Source organism: Lycium barbarum, chromosome 9, assembly GCF_019175385.1.
Source record: "Lycium barbarum isolate Lr01 chromosome 9, ASM1917538v2, whole genome shotgun sequence".
Classification (NCBI taxonomy): domain Eukaryota; kingdom Viridiplantae; phylum Streptophyta; class Magnoliopsida; order Solanales; family Solanaceae; genus Lycium; species Lycium barbarum.
This window is the reverse complement of record NC_083345.1, coordinates 88,125,622-88,145,355: the sequence shown is the minus strand read 5'-3', so window position 1 is coordinate 88,145,355 and position 19,734 is coordinate 88,125,622. Positions and strand designations below refer to the sequence as shown.

The window sequence follows — 19,734 nt, the reverse complement described above, 5'->3', positions numbered from 1 at the left end:
GCTAAAGGAAAATTCGCGCCAAATTGGCAAGGTCCATACGTGGTTCATTGAGTGCTTTCAGGAGGAGTATTTATTTTGGCAGATGGATGGTAAAGTGAGCACGAAGCCCATCAACTCAGACTCAATCAAGAAGTACTACATCTGAAGACATCCAAGCTAGATTTTTTCTTTTTCGTTGTAATTTGCATTTCTATTGTAACAGAACTACGCTGACCTGACTTCCCACGGTGGGATACGTAGGCAACCCACACCGGGTCCGGTCTCTTGTAATAGAAAACCCTAAAAAAACATTATCTTTATGTAACTGGAACTACGATTCGACCTAATTTCCCTTGGTGGGATACGTAGGCAATCCCCATCGGATTCGGTCCCTTTATTAATCTTCCTTTTCATTGTAATTGAACTACGTTATGACCTGATTCCGATTGGATACGTAGGCAGTCTGAGTCAGGCTCGGTCATTGCATTATTTTACCCTTTTATTATAATTGAACTACGTTATGACTTGATTCCATTTGGATACGTAGGCAGCCTGAGTCAGGCTCGGTCACATTACATATCATTTTCTTTTCATTTATACCCCCGAACTACGTACAAACCTGATTCCTATTTGGGATATGTAGGCAACCTAAAAAGGTTCGGTCATACCCTTAGGAAACCTTTTATTTGTAGTGTAACTATCGATTAGGATCGGTCTCATCGTCAAAGACATCGCAGCACTTGGCTTGAATACGAAGAAGCATCATCAGAGGAATAGACTATGCAAAGACATCGTTTGGATACAGCGTCAGAATGGAGAAGCTAAATGCCTTTCGGAACATGTCATAATATAAAAAAAATGATAGAGTTTTATTGCATTTATAGGTAGCATATATACATGCATATCCGATTTCTAAAAACCATTCTTTTTCTTTTTTCAAAATGCATTTATGTACTTTTCCACCTACCAAGTCTCCGGACAGAGATCTCCGCAACCAAAGAAGCTCAAAGGATTCAAGTGACAAGGCTAGGGCCACGATCGACACAAATCAACACCCCCTCCCAAATTAAGAATTTTTCTTTGAGTACAGGATTGACAGGAATTATGACGAGATGACATCGAAGCAAGCTTCCAGTGGAGGCGTCACAAGATCCATCACAACACCATGAGCCAAAATAACCTTCTCCTATTTTGTTTTGTTATCTTGATTTATTCATCTCTAAACGTTTCGTTTATATTTGTAGGTATCTCCAGGAGCATAGTAAAGGTCGATTATTCGAAGAGGGGGGGCCCCCGTAGCAGCTTTGTTCCATAATAATAACTCCGCCAACCGGAGATACAATCTAACAATGACTAACTCTGCCAATCGGAGATCTACCTTCTAACTGCGTTAAATAACTCCGCCAACCGGAGATACAATCTAACAATGACTAACTCCGCCAATCGGAGATCTACAATCTAACTGCGACTAACTCCACCAATCAGAGATGCAATCTAACTGCGACTAATTCCGCCAATCAGAGATATAATCTAATTGCGACTAACTCTTCCGATTAGAGATACTATCTAATTGCGTCAACTAACTTCGCTAATCGAGGATACCGTCTAACAACGTCAATTACCCCGCCAATCAGGGACCGCTGTCTAACTTTGCCAACGACTCTGCCAATCAGAGATTTTTACTTTACATTACAGTTACTCCGCTAGCCGGAAACCTTTACATTACAGTTGCTCTGCTAGTCGGAAGCTTTACATTACAGTTGCTCCGCCAGCCAGAAGCTTTACATTACAGTTGCTCTGCCAGCCGGAAACTTTACAATTCAATTGCTTCGCCAATCGGAGCTTTTACCTTACAGTTGCTCCGCCAGCTGGAAGCTTTACATTTCAGTCACTCTGCAAACCGGAGCTTTCAATTCTAGTTTGTCTATAATCCCTTCCTATATTTCTTTATATTATTATTACATTACAACTTTGAACTGCACAGGTATCTTTACTTCTTTTGCAGATGAACACAATACAATGTGGAACTATCTCTGCCACAACGAACTGTGGCGCCCCGTTTGATGAGGACATCAAACTCACAAGCTATAGTCAATGAATCCGCTGTCCGCTTTGGCTCGCCAATCAGTTTTTCTTCCGCTTGACGAGGACATCAAACTCACAAGCTATAGTCAATGAATCCGCAGTCCGCTTTGGCTCGCCAATCAGTTTTTCTTTCAATTTTTAAGAAGACAGTTACTTTCTATGAGAATCTACATTTTGGAGACTCAGACAAATTCTTTCGCATCCTAAGGTTGTCATAACGCGATACTGCGATAGTTTTGAGAGCCAGTCCTCTACGACGGGCTGATATGATCCTATGATAGCATGAAGATGCATTCGTGTAGAGTCTCGCTTATGGGTGTGTTACGACCGCTACATTTATAATCAGGAGGCTGCAAAAAGTATATCCTGTCTTCAGAAAGAACTTTTTCATCAGCAATCTTTCTCAAAATTTGACCACATCTTCCTAACAACATCTAGTGTCAGCATAATCAACACTGGAACAAAATTTTGAGGATCCCTCAAAATTTTCTATCCTCTCATTTTCTTTAAAACTCATCTTAATTTATTCTTATCCTCTTTAATACATAGGGGACACATAGTCAAGCCAGTCATATTCCATTCTAGCTATTTTCACTCATGTTGAAACCACTATCCTTTTCATCTCTGAAACCTCGTGTTACCATAACTACAACGCTGGGACAAATTTTTGAGAATCACTCAAAAATTTTCAACAACTCAACCTTCCAAATCTCTAATAAAACTATTATCCCCTGTCCATAACAAGAGAGCCAGTGTCCTCATAATTCAGACACTGTGACAAAATTTTTGAGGACCTCTCAAAATTTTATCGTCTCCTTGTTCGAACTACATCGACCTGATTCTCTTATAACCCGAGATATGTAAGCTACTCAGGAACTAGAGTTCGGTCGAATTCAGAAACTCACCTCTCGATTCCCAAAAGAATTACGCTTTTTCAGTTGTACTCTTTCCAAACCCAATTTGATTTACTCGTCGGGACAAAATCAGGTTTATGTCAATGTCTTCTCCCAAAGACTCTTTAATCATCCCTGGTCGAAGAGGGACAAGCTGTTGACACCCAATTTTGGCCCTCCTTTTTGTTTAATTAATTTCACGATGCTTCTTAGTTGTGAAAGTTCGCCAGAATGAGTTTGGAATATTTTCATTAATTATTACGCTATTTTTTCGAGATATATTTCTCTAAAGTTAAGAACATTTTTATTGTTTTTAAAAAAATTACCAAACATCATATTTTTTACTAAACATCATTCTTTACAATTAAATTACTCAAAAATAGTGTTGATATTCCTATATCAATATTGTCGTTGGCATTTTTCCTTTAATTTTATCTATAACTATGTTAATCATCTTTCACTCTATTTTTAAAGCTAAATACGTATATTAAATTACTTGTATTGTAATCTATATTGGTGTATATTTCTTGGGAATTAATTAGGATAAAGAACCATATTTTAATTAATTGATTAAAGTAAAGAGGGATGAGAAATTAAATCATCTACATAATATCGGGCCAATTCCCTTTTTCCAAAACCTATGGCCCAAAACTGCCCCAACCCAAAATCCCCCGACCCGGCCCAAATCTACCTAAACTAAGCAAGCCCTGTCCCTAAATCAGTAGCTATTTCATCTTCAACCAAACAAGAACTAACCAAATCAACCCGTTTTCTCTCCCAAAAGAAAACCTAGCCGTCACCATCCACCCCATCCCCATCACGTCACTTCCGTCACCTCACCACCGGCTCCACCGTCGGACCGCTGGATCAAAGTGGTCATCGACGCCACTATCCTCATCAGTCGCCTTTTCTCCCATCGCCCATCTCCCTTTTTCTGAAAAATGGAGCTCGACAACTCATAAAAGGTCGATTGAAACCTCTGAGAAAGGGGAAGAGCAAAGATCCATCAACCCATCTCTCAATCCAATGGATACAAACCAGAATCAGCAATATTGCTACCCCAAACGGCTCTTTCTCCTTCAAATCACCTCTGAAAAGGTGAGAATCCCCTCACTTCATCATTTTCAATTTCAGAATTCTCAAAAAAAAAAAGAAGAGATTTTCCCTCCTTATTCATTACTTTGAATTTTGAATTTGATGCCTTTAATTTTCAGCTATAAATGCAGCCCCTCTATGGGCTGTTAAGGACAGAAAAAAAGGACCAAGAAATCCCTTTTATTTTTCACAAGCTTGCCCCTCTCATAAAATTCCTTTTGCTAAAAAATTCGGATTCTCCAAAAAAAAAAAAAAATACTTGTTTTACTCTAGTTTTGATTGTCGAAATTCCTTCTTTTAGTTCTCGGCTGAGCAAGGACTGCTTGAAGCGGATTCAGAGACTTGACGACGACATTAGCCTTAGTTCGTTGTCCCGCAAAAGGTTAGTAATCGCCCTCGCTTTACCTTTTGTCTTCAGTTGTTAGGAGTGTATGTATATGCTGTTATTAAGTAATGTTTTCATCGTTTTGCCTATTCAGTTGTTAGGAGTGTATGTATATGCTGTTATTAAGTAATGTTTTCATCGTTTTGCCTATTTGAGCTTGGTTTGCTGCTCTGTTCGGTTCTGCCCTAAATCCGCATATAAAAGATAGCTAAGAATATATGAAGGAACTATCGATTAAATTTTAGAACATGTGAATGAGCTCGTCGCTCGTTTAAATCCTGTCTCATATTTCTGTTATAATCTCTCTTGTTATGTCTATCAAATCATTATGTATTGTAGCCAAATAGAGCTAAAAATATAGTCATTGGATTGTTTGTTGGTAGCTGGTTTGTCCTCTGTTTGTTTCGAATTTGTTTGGTTTTAAATAGTAGATGAAGAGGGGTAAAGGAGACTAACTGCTCCTGGAAAAATGGCAGTTCGACTTTTCCAACACTAGCATCCTGTCAATTTTTTTTTAACCCCATCCATTAATCTAGAGGGACTATTTTATCATAAATCTAGCTGAAAACAGTACATAAAGATTTTGGCGTAAGTTGTGAGTTTTCAAAAGCCAACTTGCTGACCCTTTAGGATATAAACCTGCGTCTGAGTCAATGTTTGTATGGATTCTGAAATACTGCAATATTGAAATATAAATGAGGTCACGAAGTAGTAAGAAGCCAAGATTGGTTTTAAAATCTTCCTTGTGTTAGGTAGGTGTTAATTGGTTCATGTTAAAATTTTGAGTAGGTTTGTTGTGAATTTAGTCTTCTCAGTACTGCTTGTTTTAAAATCACTACTATAACATTTTGGAAAGATTTTTTAATTTAGTAGCATATCTTTTAGCTGAATCCTCACAAGTAGTGTGCGACACCTTTGAACTTTATGTCTAAATTTTTTTTGCTTCCTATGATGTCCAGATGATCCAGTTTGGGATTTTGTAATATGGAAAACAAAAATGCTTGTTTGAAGCTTGGTCTCTGTTTTGTTTCTCGTGTATTTTTTTTGTTTTGTTTTACAAAGAATATCAAAGTGTAAAAAATGGATAAATTATTATGTACTACCTGAGTTTGTCTTCACTTTATGCCTGGATAACAAGATTTCTTAGGCGTTCTAATGACACTAAAAAATCTGAATAGAATTCAAGAGAGCGACAGTTTGTTTCAACATGATTTTTGCATAGTTTTCCTGTTGGTATTATAGGGTTCGGATTGAATTTTTGAAGTAAGTCATTTGCAACTTTTGAGTCTGGTTATTCTGAACAAGCTGTACTTAAAGGGAGGTCTCATTTGTTTGTGTACTCGAAAGAATTAAGGCAGGGGCATATGTAAAAAACTCAGTAGCTATTTTGCTTCCCTTGTGTGTTCGTGAGGTAGTTACTGAAGTTTCGATAAACTTGAACGTAAGCTTGATAATCCGTGATCCTACCTCTTTTGTGTGGTTAATTTCTTTCTTTAAAAATCATCTTTTATTTCAAAAGCAATGTGTTAGTTTAACTAAGAAAGTAAATTGTTTAGGTGTATCTTTTTCTAGAATACGGTCGTCTTGTTCCTATTTTTTTTAAGAATCTTTAATATCCATGTTGCACATGTAGAACAAGCTTAGACTTGAAAACGAGCCTTTCGTCTCTCTTTTGATATTATTTCCTGCTTAAATCATGACTTGGGGAATCTTGTTTACCTAAGTATGAAAGTTTAGTTTGTGTTGAGAATCAGGAGGTAGTGGCTATCACTTTGTTTTGAATACCTTTGTAAAACGAGTACATGCTAAACATAATTTCCATGCTAAAGTTCTGGTTTGTTATTTTGCGCATTCCTGTGGGTTTTATGGCCTAGAAATAAAAGTTATAAGACTGAAATTTTGCATTTACAGTAGACTATTACACATTCTAGTTAAATCACAATAGTTAGTTTATTTCATGGGTTGGAATTATTAATACATCTCTTTTTCCTGCATATAAGAAGTTTCATTTGAACTTGATCGGTTTCTAGACTAATATGACAAAGGTCCTGGGTATTAAGTGACATAGTGCTTTGATGCTTTGGTCTTTTAAGCCTTTTGCAAGTGTGTGGATATGTACTGTAGGTTCTTTCTTTTAGCAGCAATTGACAAGAAATCGTAAACTCTATTAAGCCTTTTCAGGCTTGCTTATTAAGAAGTTATAACAAGAAGGTTTTGAAATAAGTTGATAACTTGTTAGTTATTACCTCTCTTGTTTGAACTTTGAACTAAATGTTGTATTATTTAAACTAAGTAAAGGACCTACCATTAAGGTGAGATAATCTGTGTTGCTTCCCTTTTTTTTAAAGGTTGAGTTAGAGTAATATTTGTTTGACTGTATATTTTCATGTATAGAGCCTTGTGAATATAAATTATGCCTCCTATAAGATATGTATGTATTTGAAGTTTGAGCTAATCTAGAGATAGGTTCCTGGGAAGACCATTTAAATAATTTAATAGATCCATTTTCTTGTTCACTTTATTTCTTCTTGATTGAGAATGGTTACTAATCCTTTTCTTCCTTTCTTTTTCATGCAACACTTGGGAGCGTTTGGAGTTGTGGCAACTCCGGATTCTGCCCAGACCAGAGAAGAAACTAGTAGCAGCCCCCTTTGCTCGTGTCTAGCGTCCCTCATTCGTGTCAAGCGTCCCTGTCCTCCTCCTCTTCAAACTTTATGTCTTTGCGTTAGCATATATATACATGTTTATATTTTTGACTAACACTTTGTATGGATTGTATTTGTAGCGTATTTGTTTATTGTTTGTGAACGAACCTGTGGAAAAATGGCTGAGCAGAACAGCGAATTTAGTCCTTATCTTCTGCCCCTTTTGATACTAGATTTAGTATATAACCTTTTGAGATTTTTAATTTTCTCTAAAGATTTCCTAACAAATTTTCATGTTACAACTGATTTTCACAGAGGCAAAAACCAGATTTTGTTTTCTAAAAAAAAAAAACATTGTTGTCAATCACGTAATTTCAGGTCAGTTTAGGTAAATAAGACAAGAAAATCAGTTCGGTTTGGAAACCAAAAGTAAAGCGGCATAATGTTTTGGGGCACATAATATGTACAAAAAGGTAAATCATATCTGAGCTTTAGCACGAGTGCTCTAAAAAAGGGGTATATCTCAAGGCCATAAACGTTTTCAGCAATTCTTTTTAACTAACATGAGCAGGCCTTATTATTTAAGTCGAATACAAGAACTCCATATTAGGTTTCGAGTATAGTGGTTCAATCTATTTTACGAGAGCTATAAGGTAAATATTCCATTTTATATACACGCTTACAAATATATATCATCTTATTTTCAGTAATTCCTTTAATCATCTTTTCATCATGTGTATATATATATATATATATATATTATTTTCATATCACAAAATAGCTATTATATTATTTCCATATCACAAAATAGCTATTTTTGAACCATTATATACCGTTTTTCATAGGATATAAATACCTCACATATACATTATTTTTCTAAAAAATATGCATTCCTAATCCTCTCATTTTATACTATTGTATATAAAAATACAACATGAATAGGTACGTATATGTTTACATCTCATGTATATTAACTACTGCCTCTACAATAAACATATACATGTACCATTTTCATATACATATATATCACATATACTATTTAATTCTTTTACATATCACATATATACATTATTTTCTTATAAAAAATATACCTCTCTTTATTCTATACTGTACATACTATTCTTATATAAAATAAATGTCATACATATTTTCCTCATGCATACATTATCAGTAACTATTCTCTTTTATAAATATACATTTATTTACATAGCTAAAAAATGATCTTTTGAAATCATTTTTTTATTTTTTATTTTTATTTTTTACTATAAGAAAAAGTCTCATTTCGCGTTTCTTTAAAAATAGGTAATAATAAAACAAGAAATAATTAAATAATCCCCCTCTAGTGTTAATAAAACTAAGTTTAAAGACTGTCTTCGGATAGGCTCTGAGGGATGCTTAACACCTTCCCCTCGGGGTAAATAAAACTCTTACCTAGAATCTGATAGGTTTCAAAGACTAAAAAATGGAGTTTACATTTTTACAAATGGTTTCCTAATATTTTCTAAAATTAAGTGGCGACTCTGAAAATTTGCAAAACCAGAAGAAACATAGTCATAAGTTGTGAGCTAGTTTTAATCCGTTAAAAATAGGGCATAACAGTCGGCCTACACATCTTCAACTGGGGTTGAATATCTAAGACGGTCTCAAAAAATCTATCAGACAAGTCAAAGATATCAAAGATTCCACCACCGGACATTAGGAATAACCCCAAGGATTCTTGATTAAACTGCGCATGTCATGACGATAATAGGGAAATGTTCAAAAAAACTTTGTTCTTTATTTTTATAACAAAACTTATTCAAAATCCTTATTACTTTTAAATGCATATCTCGTGCTACCAAGGTCCAAACCGGCCAAAACCGGAGGCCACATCTAACCAAGCGAAGGAACAATACCACAAGATTCGATGACACGGATCGACCTCATTTAAACTAACATTTTTCAATGAACGCAGGTTTCCCATTGTCGTTAGGAGGAAGACAACTTATTTACCCAACCCGTTTGTTTGTGATGGAAAAGACAAGTAAGTTGCCTCCCATCCGAGGGAACTCTAATTCGCACCGCACGACAATCTAGCCAAAATGTCTATATAATGGACGAAGCGTCAAAAGGATTGCAAGATCAAGGAATAGTGATATATAATGGACAAAGCGTGGTAAGGACGGCACAATTGAGCCAAAAAGGACTATATCAATTGATGAAATGGCACAGCAGGCCGAGAGAGCAAAAAGAAATATAAAAGATGAAAGAAAGATAATCCGGCAGAGAGGGACATCCCTGTCAAGCATTTATCTGCATGTCAAGAGGGCCATTGATACAAATACTGTCGAGAGGGCCATTCATACAAACATTTCTGAGAGGGCCATTGATTGAAACACTACCGAGAGGTCATTAATACAAAAATTGCCAAGAGGGTCATTCATACAAACACTACCAAGAGGGCCATTCATATAGACAAATGTCAAGAAGATCATTTATACAAACATTGTCCAGAGGGCCATCCATACAAACATTACTGAGATGGTCAGTTGTGTAAGATTTATCCATAAAATAACCATCAGTTGCGTTGTTCGCAATTGACTGCATTACAGGATCCAGCCCTCGGTAGAACTTTTCCATTAATATGTCCTCGGGAAAACCATGAGTCAGAAACTTCTGCAAATATTCTTTAAATCTCTCCCAAGCTTCGTATAATTATTCCCTCGGTCGCTGCTTGAATTCATAGATTTTGTCACGGATCTCAGCCTTCTTGCTAGAAGGACACCATCTTTTGAGAAACACTGCTACCATCTCTGCCCACGTAGTAATAGAATTCCGGGGCAGCTTCTCGAACCACGTTCTTGCTTCTCAAGCTAAGGAATATTTGAAAAGCCTCAGCCGAGTATAATCTTGTGACATATTGTTTTGGATGTGATGAGCACACACATCCACAAAGTTTTGCAAATGTTGTTGAGGAACATTATTGGTAGAGTTCCGAAAGTAGCCCTCAAACTTCAACAACTCATAGAGAGAGGAGTCAATTTTGTAACTAGCAGCTCCAACCCGAGGATGAACAATAACATATGCGTAGTCCTCCTCATTATTTAGATCAGTAAATACATTCTCCTCATTAGCATCATTCGGGGGGTCATTATGTTGACCACCCTGGTTACCAGGTGCTGCACGCTGATTTCGCATAACCATGATCACCTGGTTCACAAAGAATAACAAACAAGGTGTGATGAAATAAGAAACATATTTCAATCAAAGAAAACACTATTTAGTAATTTCAAACTGTATTCCCCGGCAACGGCGCAAAAAAATTATATGCTCAAGTTACACCTTTTATTAGCGTAAAGCGGACGATGTCAAATATAGTAACCCAACAAGGTTGGGGTCAAATCCCACCGGGAATATGGTGTGAAAAGATCGTAGAATGCTTTATTTAGGTCTAATGTATTACACCGATGAATTTGTATAAAGTTGGTTGTTTATGACTAATTGCTAACTAATTTCTTAGGATTGTAATATATGGTAAAAAAAACCAAGGTTGTGTCCCCGCCAGATGAATGCAATGCTTAGGGTTCACTTATGATATACTTCTAATGGATCGTTGTATGGGTGCACTTAATCTCTAATGGAGTTCCTAATATTTCCCAATAATTAAGAACAATATCTTATTATGATTTACCCAAATACAAAAGAGTTTATATGAAGAATGATTAATTATGCCAAGTAAATTCCTCTTATTCCTAAGTGAATTTATTAAACAAGGTTTAAAGCCTTGAGTTCTTGTTATTAGTTCCTACCAAACCCTAATTATTATCCCAAATAAATCTAGGTTTATGTCATAAGCTAATGTTTGCAACCATCAACTAATAGTGAATAATGAAGAACTAACAAACCCTAACAACTCAATATGCACATATCACAACTAGAAACCCATGCGCAAAACTCAAAATTAATAAAACTAATCCTGCCCAGGTCAGCTTACAACTCGATGGACCATCAATGTGCATCAACATTACTGTCGAGTAACGATGATACAAGTTGACGGTATGATGAAAGAGAACTAAGCCGTAGAACTTCAATCGCTGATGTACATCGACGGATCGTTAATGTACATCGACGGATCGTCGAACATGTTGACGATCCATCAACCTTCCCGTCCTTTTGCATCAAAGTTGCACAATCTCTAAACTTTCACTCAAGGAAGATTGATAACATAATTGATGGACCATCGAGCATGTTGACGGTCCATACAAGTGTGTAAAAGTGTCTTGTCTTCAAAATTCCTTGTTTTCAGCTGTTTTTGCATTCCAACTTCGAAATACCTGCAACATACACAAAAGAAATCAAACTGACACAAACTCACTCGAAAATAAGTAGAACATAGAGTTAAAAAGCATCGAATGTGCCATAATTTCATGGCACATCATTGGTGAGGACCAGATCCAGATCAATGCGAAGCATACGTGGAAATTTTTCTTACACAGTCAGTCGAGATAAGGTGCCAATGAGAGTCAAGATTTTGGGCCATGAATTGGGATCACTCCACATCGAATTCATCCATAATTAATTTTTGAATTCTGCCTTTTGGTTTGAGTTCCATTAAAAATCTCGAAACCGATCGGAGTCGGAGTCGAACCAGAATGAATGCTAAACTAGAAAAAGTGGCATTCAAAGTATTTGGAAACTATGTACGTGTAATCTCTTACCCTTGGGTATAAAGTGCACCTCATTCAATGCTTCGAATATACAAGCCTCTTTTCCGTTTAGGTTTTGTCTATCAAAGGGTCCGAAGACTAAGGCATTCCGGTATAAGGGATACTCTTTCCAGCCAATTGAGTCAAACTACAAGTGACCTGATTCCCATGACCAGGAATATGTGGGTGGATTCAATACCAAAGAGTCAGTCACATTCCAACCGATCACCCTTGAACCTCTCTATTTCAACACTGAAAAAGGTCCAGGAGTTATATTTTAGGAAAGTCACGATTTAAACGTTTAGTTGAGTCAAACTATAGGTGGCCTGAGGTCTCATATAGCCTAAGATATGTAGGAAACCTAAATCCAGGGTCTAGCCATGATTTCAAAACTCTCATTCCTTTCTTTTGCATTTTTTTTTTTAAAAAGAAGTAATTTAACTTGGTCGGTCAAAAATCAAGTTTGTGAAATATCATGCAGTTGTTGACATCTAAATTTTTCCCTCCAATAATTTTATTTAATTATTCGAATTTCTTGAGTCATAAACAAAGTAAAATATGCACTTTATCTAACGACCCATTTGGTTGTTATTGCGTTCCATTTCCCTTAGCCTCGTTAGAGTGCTTTTGATTCACGAGGATGGGAGACATGGTTGCCCAGGTCATCAGGCGAGTTATGATAGGATTTGAGGAAGTTAGAACCTTAAAGTGAAAAGCATTTGACTGATAGTTGACCTTTGGGTAAAGGAACCTTTTTCAGAATTTTGTCAATTCCAGGAGGTCTGGAGGATCAATTATGAATTGGTGGGATGCTTGGTTCGATTTCTAAGGCATTCAGGAGCGTTTTTTACCATTGGTTGGAAAGTTGGTTTTGTCTATTTAGAGGTTGACTAGGTCAAGGTGACCTGTGTTTGGATTTTCGAGGATACAACTTAGTTTGTAGCATGTTTTTACAAGTGTCTGCATGTTTGGTTTATATCTGGAAGTTCTTGGATAGATGTCGGGATTTTAGGGTTGAACTTGGTGAAATAAGATTTTTCTGGTTTTTGGTGTTCTTGCTTCTGCGACTGGTTTATGGCATCTATGGGCCACCCTAAACAAGGTTGATCCATAGATGCAGGCCTTAGAAGAGTTGGGAATTTTCCCACCTGCAAACTGATTTCTCACAAGACCACATGCGCGTAGGAGAGCATATTCCGCTTCGGCGGTGTTACACCTCGTAGTTTCGTCCGTTGAGATTCGTTAGGCGTTAGTTGTCCTAATCGTGGAAATGGGAGTTACCTTAGGATATATGAGATTACATGTTCCCATATTATGGTTATGGGGGTTTAAGCCCATGAAATGAGCTATGGAAGGATTTAAGAACAAACAAATAAAGGAATGGAGTTTGTGGGAACTTTGGTAAAACTTTGCAAAATTTTCGGACAGGATTTTGGTCCAGATTCGGTGAGGCATATCTCCTAGGAAATGAGGAGTTTTGGTGTGTTTCTTTTGTCCAAATTGAATTTCATCGAGTCTAGTTTCCAACGCAACAAACCGTTCGTCAATGTGACGTCTGAGTAAAACGTTATGCATGTTTTACGACAAACTGTCTGAGCAGAAAATTTCTGCGGACCATTTGACGGCCCGCAGGAATTTTGACGCCCTGCAGAAAATTCAGCGGTCCGTCAAATTGCACCAGCCCAGCGTCAAATGGTCACAGTGAACCATATTTGACTGGGCAGTTCTACGGACTATTTTGACGGTCCGTAGGAATTTTTACGGCCCGTCAAAATGGGCGCAGAATTGCCCGACGGGATTTTAAGTTCCACTTTATATAATTTACTCCACTTCGTTTGGACATTTCATTTCACCAAATCAGATCCAAAGGCTCTCCAAAAACCCTCTCTTCCACTCCATAAACTAATCCAAGCCAAAATCCAAGGGAGATTAAATATCAAGAGGCAAGAATCAAGATACCCATGTGCTAGAGGTCTTGCTAGGGTTAATAAACTCCAAGAATTCTTTGGATATTGAAGCTAGGGTTTTCATATAAGTTGATATCTTGCTCCAAAGATCATTCTTATGAGATAAAAGGTTAGTTTTCATGCTTATTACATATTATCAAGAATGTTTAGTTGTAGAACAACTTGGGTGGAAGAAGAAAGTAAAAGATGAGTTCTAAATGTAGTTTTTTATGATGTTTTTGAGTAGTAAGCTAACTTGAGTTATGATTCTTAGTATGATATGGATATAATCTTGCTATGGAAGGTAATAATGGTGATGAGGTAGCATTATTATGAAAATGTGCTAAAATAGGTATGAAGTTGCTAGCATAAGTTAAACATTAGTATGAATTTTGAAGGCTAAGTCGAATGTGAATACTTGATTATGATATTGTGGATATTATTGTGGTTGTTGGGAGTTGTTTTGTGATATAGTGGAAGTTGACGAAATAGGGGAAATGATGCCCAATTTTCATTAGAACATGAATTATCCTAGTTTGAATTGAAGAGTATCATTAAGGCTTAACCATGTTATGAATCCTTCTAAATGTAGATTATTCAAGCTTCAACGGTGAACGCTAAATAGTTATGAAGTCGAAGAGGTATATAAGGCTAACCCTTCTTTCATTAAGGCATGGTTCCCTTTCTACAAGTATCCTTTCATGAGCTCCATAATGTCTTCCAAATTACTCTACCTCTAAGATTGCCAAAGCTTACGATTCTCGATACGTTCACGATTCTATTGTCTCTTTTATATGATAGTTGATCCTCTAAGGATAGATATAACGAAAATGATGATGTCAATGATGACGATGATACTCATGAACTCCTACGTATACAGATTTAAGTATGTATGACCATTATGCAACACCAAGCTCATATGGCCGGGCATGATATCTATCGCGCGCACACCACTGCAGTTGGGTACGGATAACACTGATCCTTGGTAGGGCCAGGTATGTACGACACCGAGCCTTGATATGGCCGGGTATGTGAAATCACCGAACCTTCATGGTCGGGTATGCTATGGATGCGAATATGTATATAAATACGGATATGAATATGGATACGGATATGGATATTTGTATATGTATATGTGTATGTACATAAGCACGCACTAGAAATGGAAGGTCCCTATGAAAGACAAGTAAGTAATTACGATGATGGCTACTATTACCTGATTCTCCCATCTTATGCTATGTATTATGCTGTCTCTTATGCTCCTGTTATGATGTTTATTATGCTTTACATACTCAGTACATTATTCGTAGTGACATCCTTTTATTTGTGGACGCTGCGTCATGCTCGCAGGTGGACAGGGAGATAGGCTTGATTCGTAGATTCTTATTTAGGGACTACATAGAGGAGCTCCATTTCTTCCGGAGCTACAGCTTTTGGTATTTACTCTTTTGTGTACATACCTATGGGCATGGCGGGGTCCTGTCCTGTCTATATGATGTGACATACTCTTCTTAGAGGCTCGTAGACAGTTGTGTATGGTTATATGTCTTGTAGCCTTGTCGGCTTATATTTTGTGTATCATTTTGATAGCTTCGTCGGCTTGTGTATATGGATATGGGCATTGGTATTGATGATGATATAAAGGTGTTGTTGCCCAATGAGATTAGCACTATTGATGCATATAAATTATGAGTAAGCCATGTGGCTCACCTAGATTTGAAAATATGAGAGTACGATAAGAGGTACCCGGGTGGGTTAGCACCGGGTGCCCGTCATGGCCCTCTGGTTGGGTCGTGACAAAAGTGGTATCAGAGCAGTTCTGTCCTAGGGTGTGTCTACGAGCCGTGTCTAGTAGAGTCTTGTTTATGGGTGTGTTGCGCGCCACACTTATAAACATGAGGCTGCGGGCATTTTAGGAATGAATGACCTTCTTTCTTCATAACATCGTGCGATAGAGCCATGATATAAAGATTTCTTTTTCCCTAACCGTGTATTACGTATTTCAGAAATGCCTGTAGCGAGAAAAGCTACGGCAGCCCAAAAGGGCAAGACAGTGGCAAGAAAGCAGGCTGAAAGAGCACCGCCAGTGGTTGTAGAGGAAAGTGAGTCCCAGAATGTGGCTCAATCTCAGTCCTCTCACTCAGTACCTATTCCTGAGGGGCATGAGGGAGCCTTAGCCCCAGCTCAAGCACCTCCAGCTCCTCCACCGGATGCGTCAGGCCAAGATGTAAAAGAGGCCATTTATTTACTTACTCAGTTGGTTGCCGCCCAGACTCAACGGCAAGGTACAGGGCAAGGTGATGGGGTTGTCAGTGCAAGGGCCCGTGACTTTATTAGCTTGAACCCTCCGAAATTCTTCGGGTCGAAGCCAAATGAGAACCCCTAGAATTTTATTAATGGGATGTTTAGGACACTTCGGTTAATGCATGCTTCGGACATTGAATTGGTGGAGTTAGCATCCTATAGATTGAGGGATATCGCGGTACATTGGTACACAGTTTGGATGGCTTCACGGGGAGTCAATGCACCTCCCCCGGTATGGCAAGAATTTGTGGATGCCTTCCTCCGACACTACTTGCCTCCAGAGGTTCGGCGAGCTAGAGTCGATAAGTTCTTAAATCTTAGGCAATGAAGTATGAGTGTTTTAGAGTATAGTCTCCGCTTCAACTCTTTGGCTAGGTATGCTCCGGCTATGGTAGCGAATATGGGTGATCTAGTGCACCGATTCGTGAGAGCCCTAGGGACACATATGATGGATAGGTGCTTGACTGCATCCCTTCAGGACAACATGGATATTTCACGCAGTCAAGCCTATGCCCAGAATTTGGAAGAAAGCCAACAACAGCAAAGAAGTAAGCGTGAGCATGATAGAGGGTATAACAAGAGGACTAGATCTTCGGGTCTAACAAGTGAGTTTAGAGGCGGGCCAAGACAACAGTTTTTTAGGCATTCAGGCCATTCTATGACTAGTGCGCCTCCACAGTTTACAGGCCAGAGATTTGATAGATCTATTTATTCCGGGCTGAGTCAGAGTTTCAGGGCTTCGGGTTCTCAGTCCAGGGGTGATTCGGGTCAGTCTATGCCCCCCGTACGATGGTGTTCCCAGTATGGGAAGTTACATTGGGGCTAGTGCGACTAGGTTTAGAGGTTTGCTATACATGCGGTCGGCCAGGCCATATCATGCGTGATTTCCCCTCGGTTGGTGGTAGGGGTAGAGTCCAGCCATATAATGCTTTTCTTAATGTTTTCTTGGTCGTGTGTGGCCATGGTTATTGTCATGTTCTTATAGCACTGTGAGGCGATGTATTTTGGGTTGCTGTGCAGGATGGTAGTGCCATATTATAAGGGAAACTCCGGCAAAATTTACGTAGAATCCATCATTCGAGGACGAATGTTCCTAAGCGGAGGAGAATGTTACACCTCGTAGTTTCGTCCGTTGAGATTCGTTAGGCGTTAGTTGTCCTAATCGTGGAAATGGGAGTTACCTTAGGATATATGAGATTACATGTTCCTATATTATGGTTATGGGTGTTTAAGCCCATGAAATGAGCTATGGAAGGATTTAAGAACAAACAAATAAAGGAATGGAGTTTGTGGGAACTTTGGTAAAACTTTGCAAAATTTTCGGACAGGATTTTGGTCCAGATTCGGTGAGGCATATCTCCTAGAAAATGAGGAGTTTTGGTGTGTTTATTTTGTCCAAATTGAATTTCATCGAGTCTAGTTTCCAACGCAACAAACCGTTCTTCAAGCAAAAAGAACTGAATTTACGACCATCGCTTTCCCGGGATGATACAGGATGTCAACATCATAGTCTTTCAACAATTCCAACCATCGCTGTGGCCGTAAATTCAGTTCTTTTTGCTTGAAGAACGGTTTGTTGTGTTGGAAACTAGACTCGATGAAATTCAATTTGGACAAAATAAACACACCAAAACTCCTCATTTTCTAGGAGATATGCCTCACCGAATCTGGACCATAATCCTGTCCGAAAATTTTGCAAAGTTTTACCAAAGTTCCCACAAACTCCATTCCTTTATTTGTTTGTTCTTAAATCCTTCCATAGCTCATTTCATGGGCTTAAACCCCCATAACCATAATATCGGAACATGTAATCTCATATATCCTAAGGTATCTCCCATTTCCACGATTAGGACAACTAACGCCTAACGAATCTCAACGGACGAAACTACGAGGTGTAACATTCTCCTTCGCTTAGGAACATTCGTCCTCGAATGATGGATTCTACGTAAAGTTTGCCGGAGTTTCCCTTATAATATGGCACTACCATCCTGCACAGCAACCCAAAATACATCGCCTCACAGTGCTATAAGAACATGACAATAACCATGGCCACACACGACCAAGAAAACATTAAGAAAAGCATTACATACCTGAGGTTAATGGCGTCTCTGCCTGAATCTCTTCTGAAGGTGAAAATAAATGCGGTACCCGGACTTCATGTCCTCTTCGGCTTTCCAATTCATTTCCTCTCTATTATTATTCTTCAATAAAACTTTAACTGAAGCTACATCTTTGGTTCTGAGTCTCCGTACTTGCCTATCTGGAATGGCAATGGGAACTTCTTCGTATGATAGTTGCTCGGTGACTTGCACATCATCTACCGGTACAACTCTAGAAGGATCTCCAATGCAGTTACGAAGCATTGATACATGGAAAACTGGATAGACTGACTCCAAATCCGCAGGTAGGTCTAATTCATAAGCCACTTGGCCTACCTTGCATACAATCTTATAAGGTCCAATGTATCGGGGACTAAGCTTGCCCTTTTTGCCAAATCTCATGACGCCCTTCATTGGCGACACCTTCAAGAATACCCAATCTTTCATTTGGAACTCTATGTCTCTTCGACAATTATCTGCGGGGCGTTGATTCTATTGTCTCTTTTATATGATAGTTGATCCTCTAAGGATAGATATAACGAAAATGATGATGTCAATGATGACGATGATACTCATGAACTCCTACGTATACAGATTTAAGTATGTATGACCATTATGTAACACCAAGCTCATATGGCCGGGCATGATATCTATCGCGCGACTTGCACATCATCTACCGGTACAACTCTAGAAGGATCTCCAATGCAGTTACGAAGCATTGATACATGGAAAACTGGATGGACTGACCCTAAATCCGCAGGTAGGTCTAATTCATAAGCCACTTGGCCTACCTTGCATACAATCTTATAAGGTCCAATGTACCGGGGACTAAGCTTGCCCTTTTTGCCAAATCTCATGACGCCCTTCATTGGCGACACCTTCAAGAATACCCAATCTTTCATTTGGAACTCTATGTCTCTTCGACAATTATCTGCGGGGCGTTGATTCTATTGTCTCTTTTATACGATAGTTGATTCTTTAAGGATAGATATAACGAAAATGATGATGTCAATGATGACGATGATACTCATGAACTCCTACGTATACAGATTTAAGTATGTATGACCATTATGTAACACCAAGCTCATATAGCCGGGCATGATTTTAGCTTCAATTTTGGTGTGTTTATTTTGTCCAAATTGAATTTCATCGAGTCTAGTTTCCAACGCAACAAACCGTTCGTCAATGTGACGTCTGAGTAAAACATTATGCATGTTTTACGACAAACTGTCTGAGCAGAAAATTTCTGCGGACCATTTGACGGCCCGCAGGAATTTTGACGCCCCGCAGAAAATTCAGCGGTCCGTCAAATTGCACCATCCCAGCGTCAAATGGTCACAGTGAACCATATTTGAATGGGCAGTTCTACGAACCATTTTGACGGTCCGTAGGAATTTTTACGGCCTGTCAAAATGGGCGCAGAATTGCCCGACGGGATTTTAAGTTCCGCTTTATATAATTTACTCCACTTCATTTGGACATTTCATTTCACCAAATCAGATCCAAAGGCTCTCCAAAAACCCTCTCTTCCACTCTATAAACTAACCCAAGCCAAAATCCAAGGGAGATTAAATATCAAGAGGTAAGAATCAAGATACCCATGTGCTAGAGGTCTTGC

The 19,734-nt window shown here is 38.3% G+C and overlaps 1 long non-coding RNA gene across 1 annotated transcript; it reads left to right on the top strand.

Annotated features, from left to right (window-relative positions):
• Positions 1-3,701: 3,701 nt before the first annotated feature.
• On the top strand, positions 3,702-7,292 carry LOC132609072 (uncharacterized). The gene is made up of 2 exons (XR_009570665.1): positions 3,702-4,055; positions 4,354-7,292. It is a non-coding gene; the product is annotated as an uncharacterized LOC132609072 (long non-coding RNA).
• Positions 7,293-19,734: the final 12,442 nt, after the last annotated feature.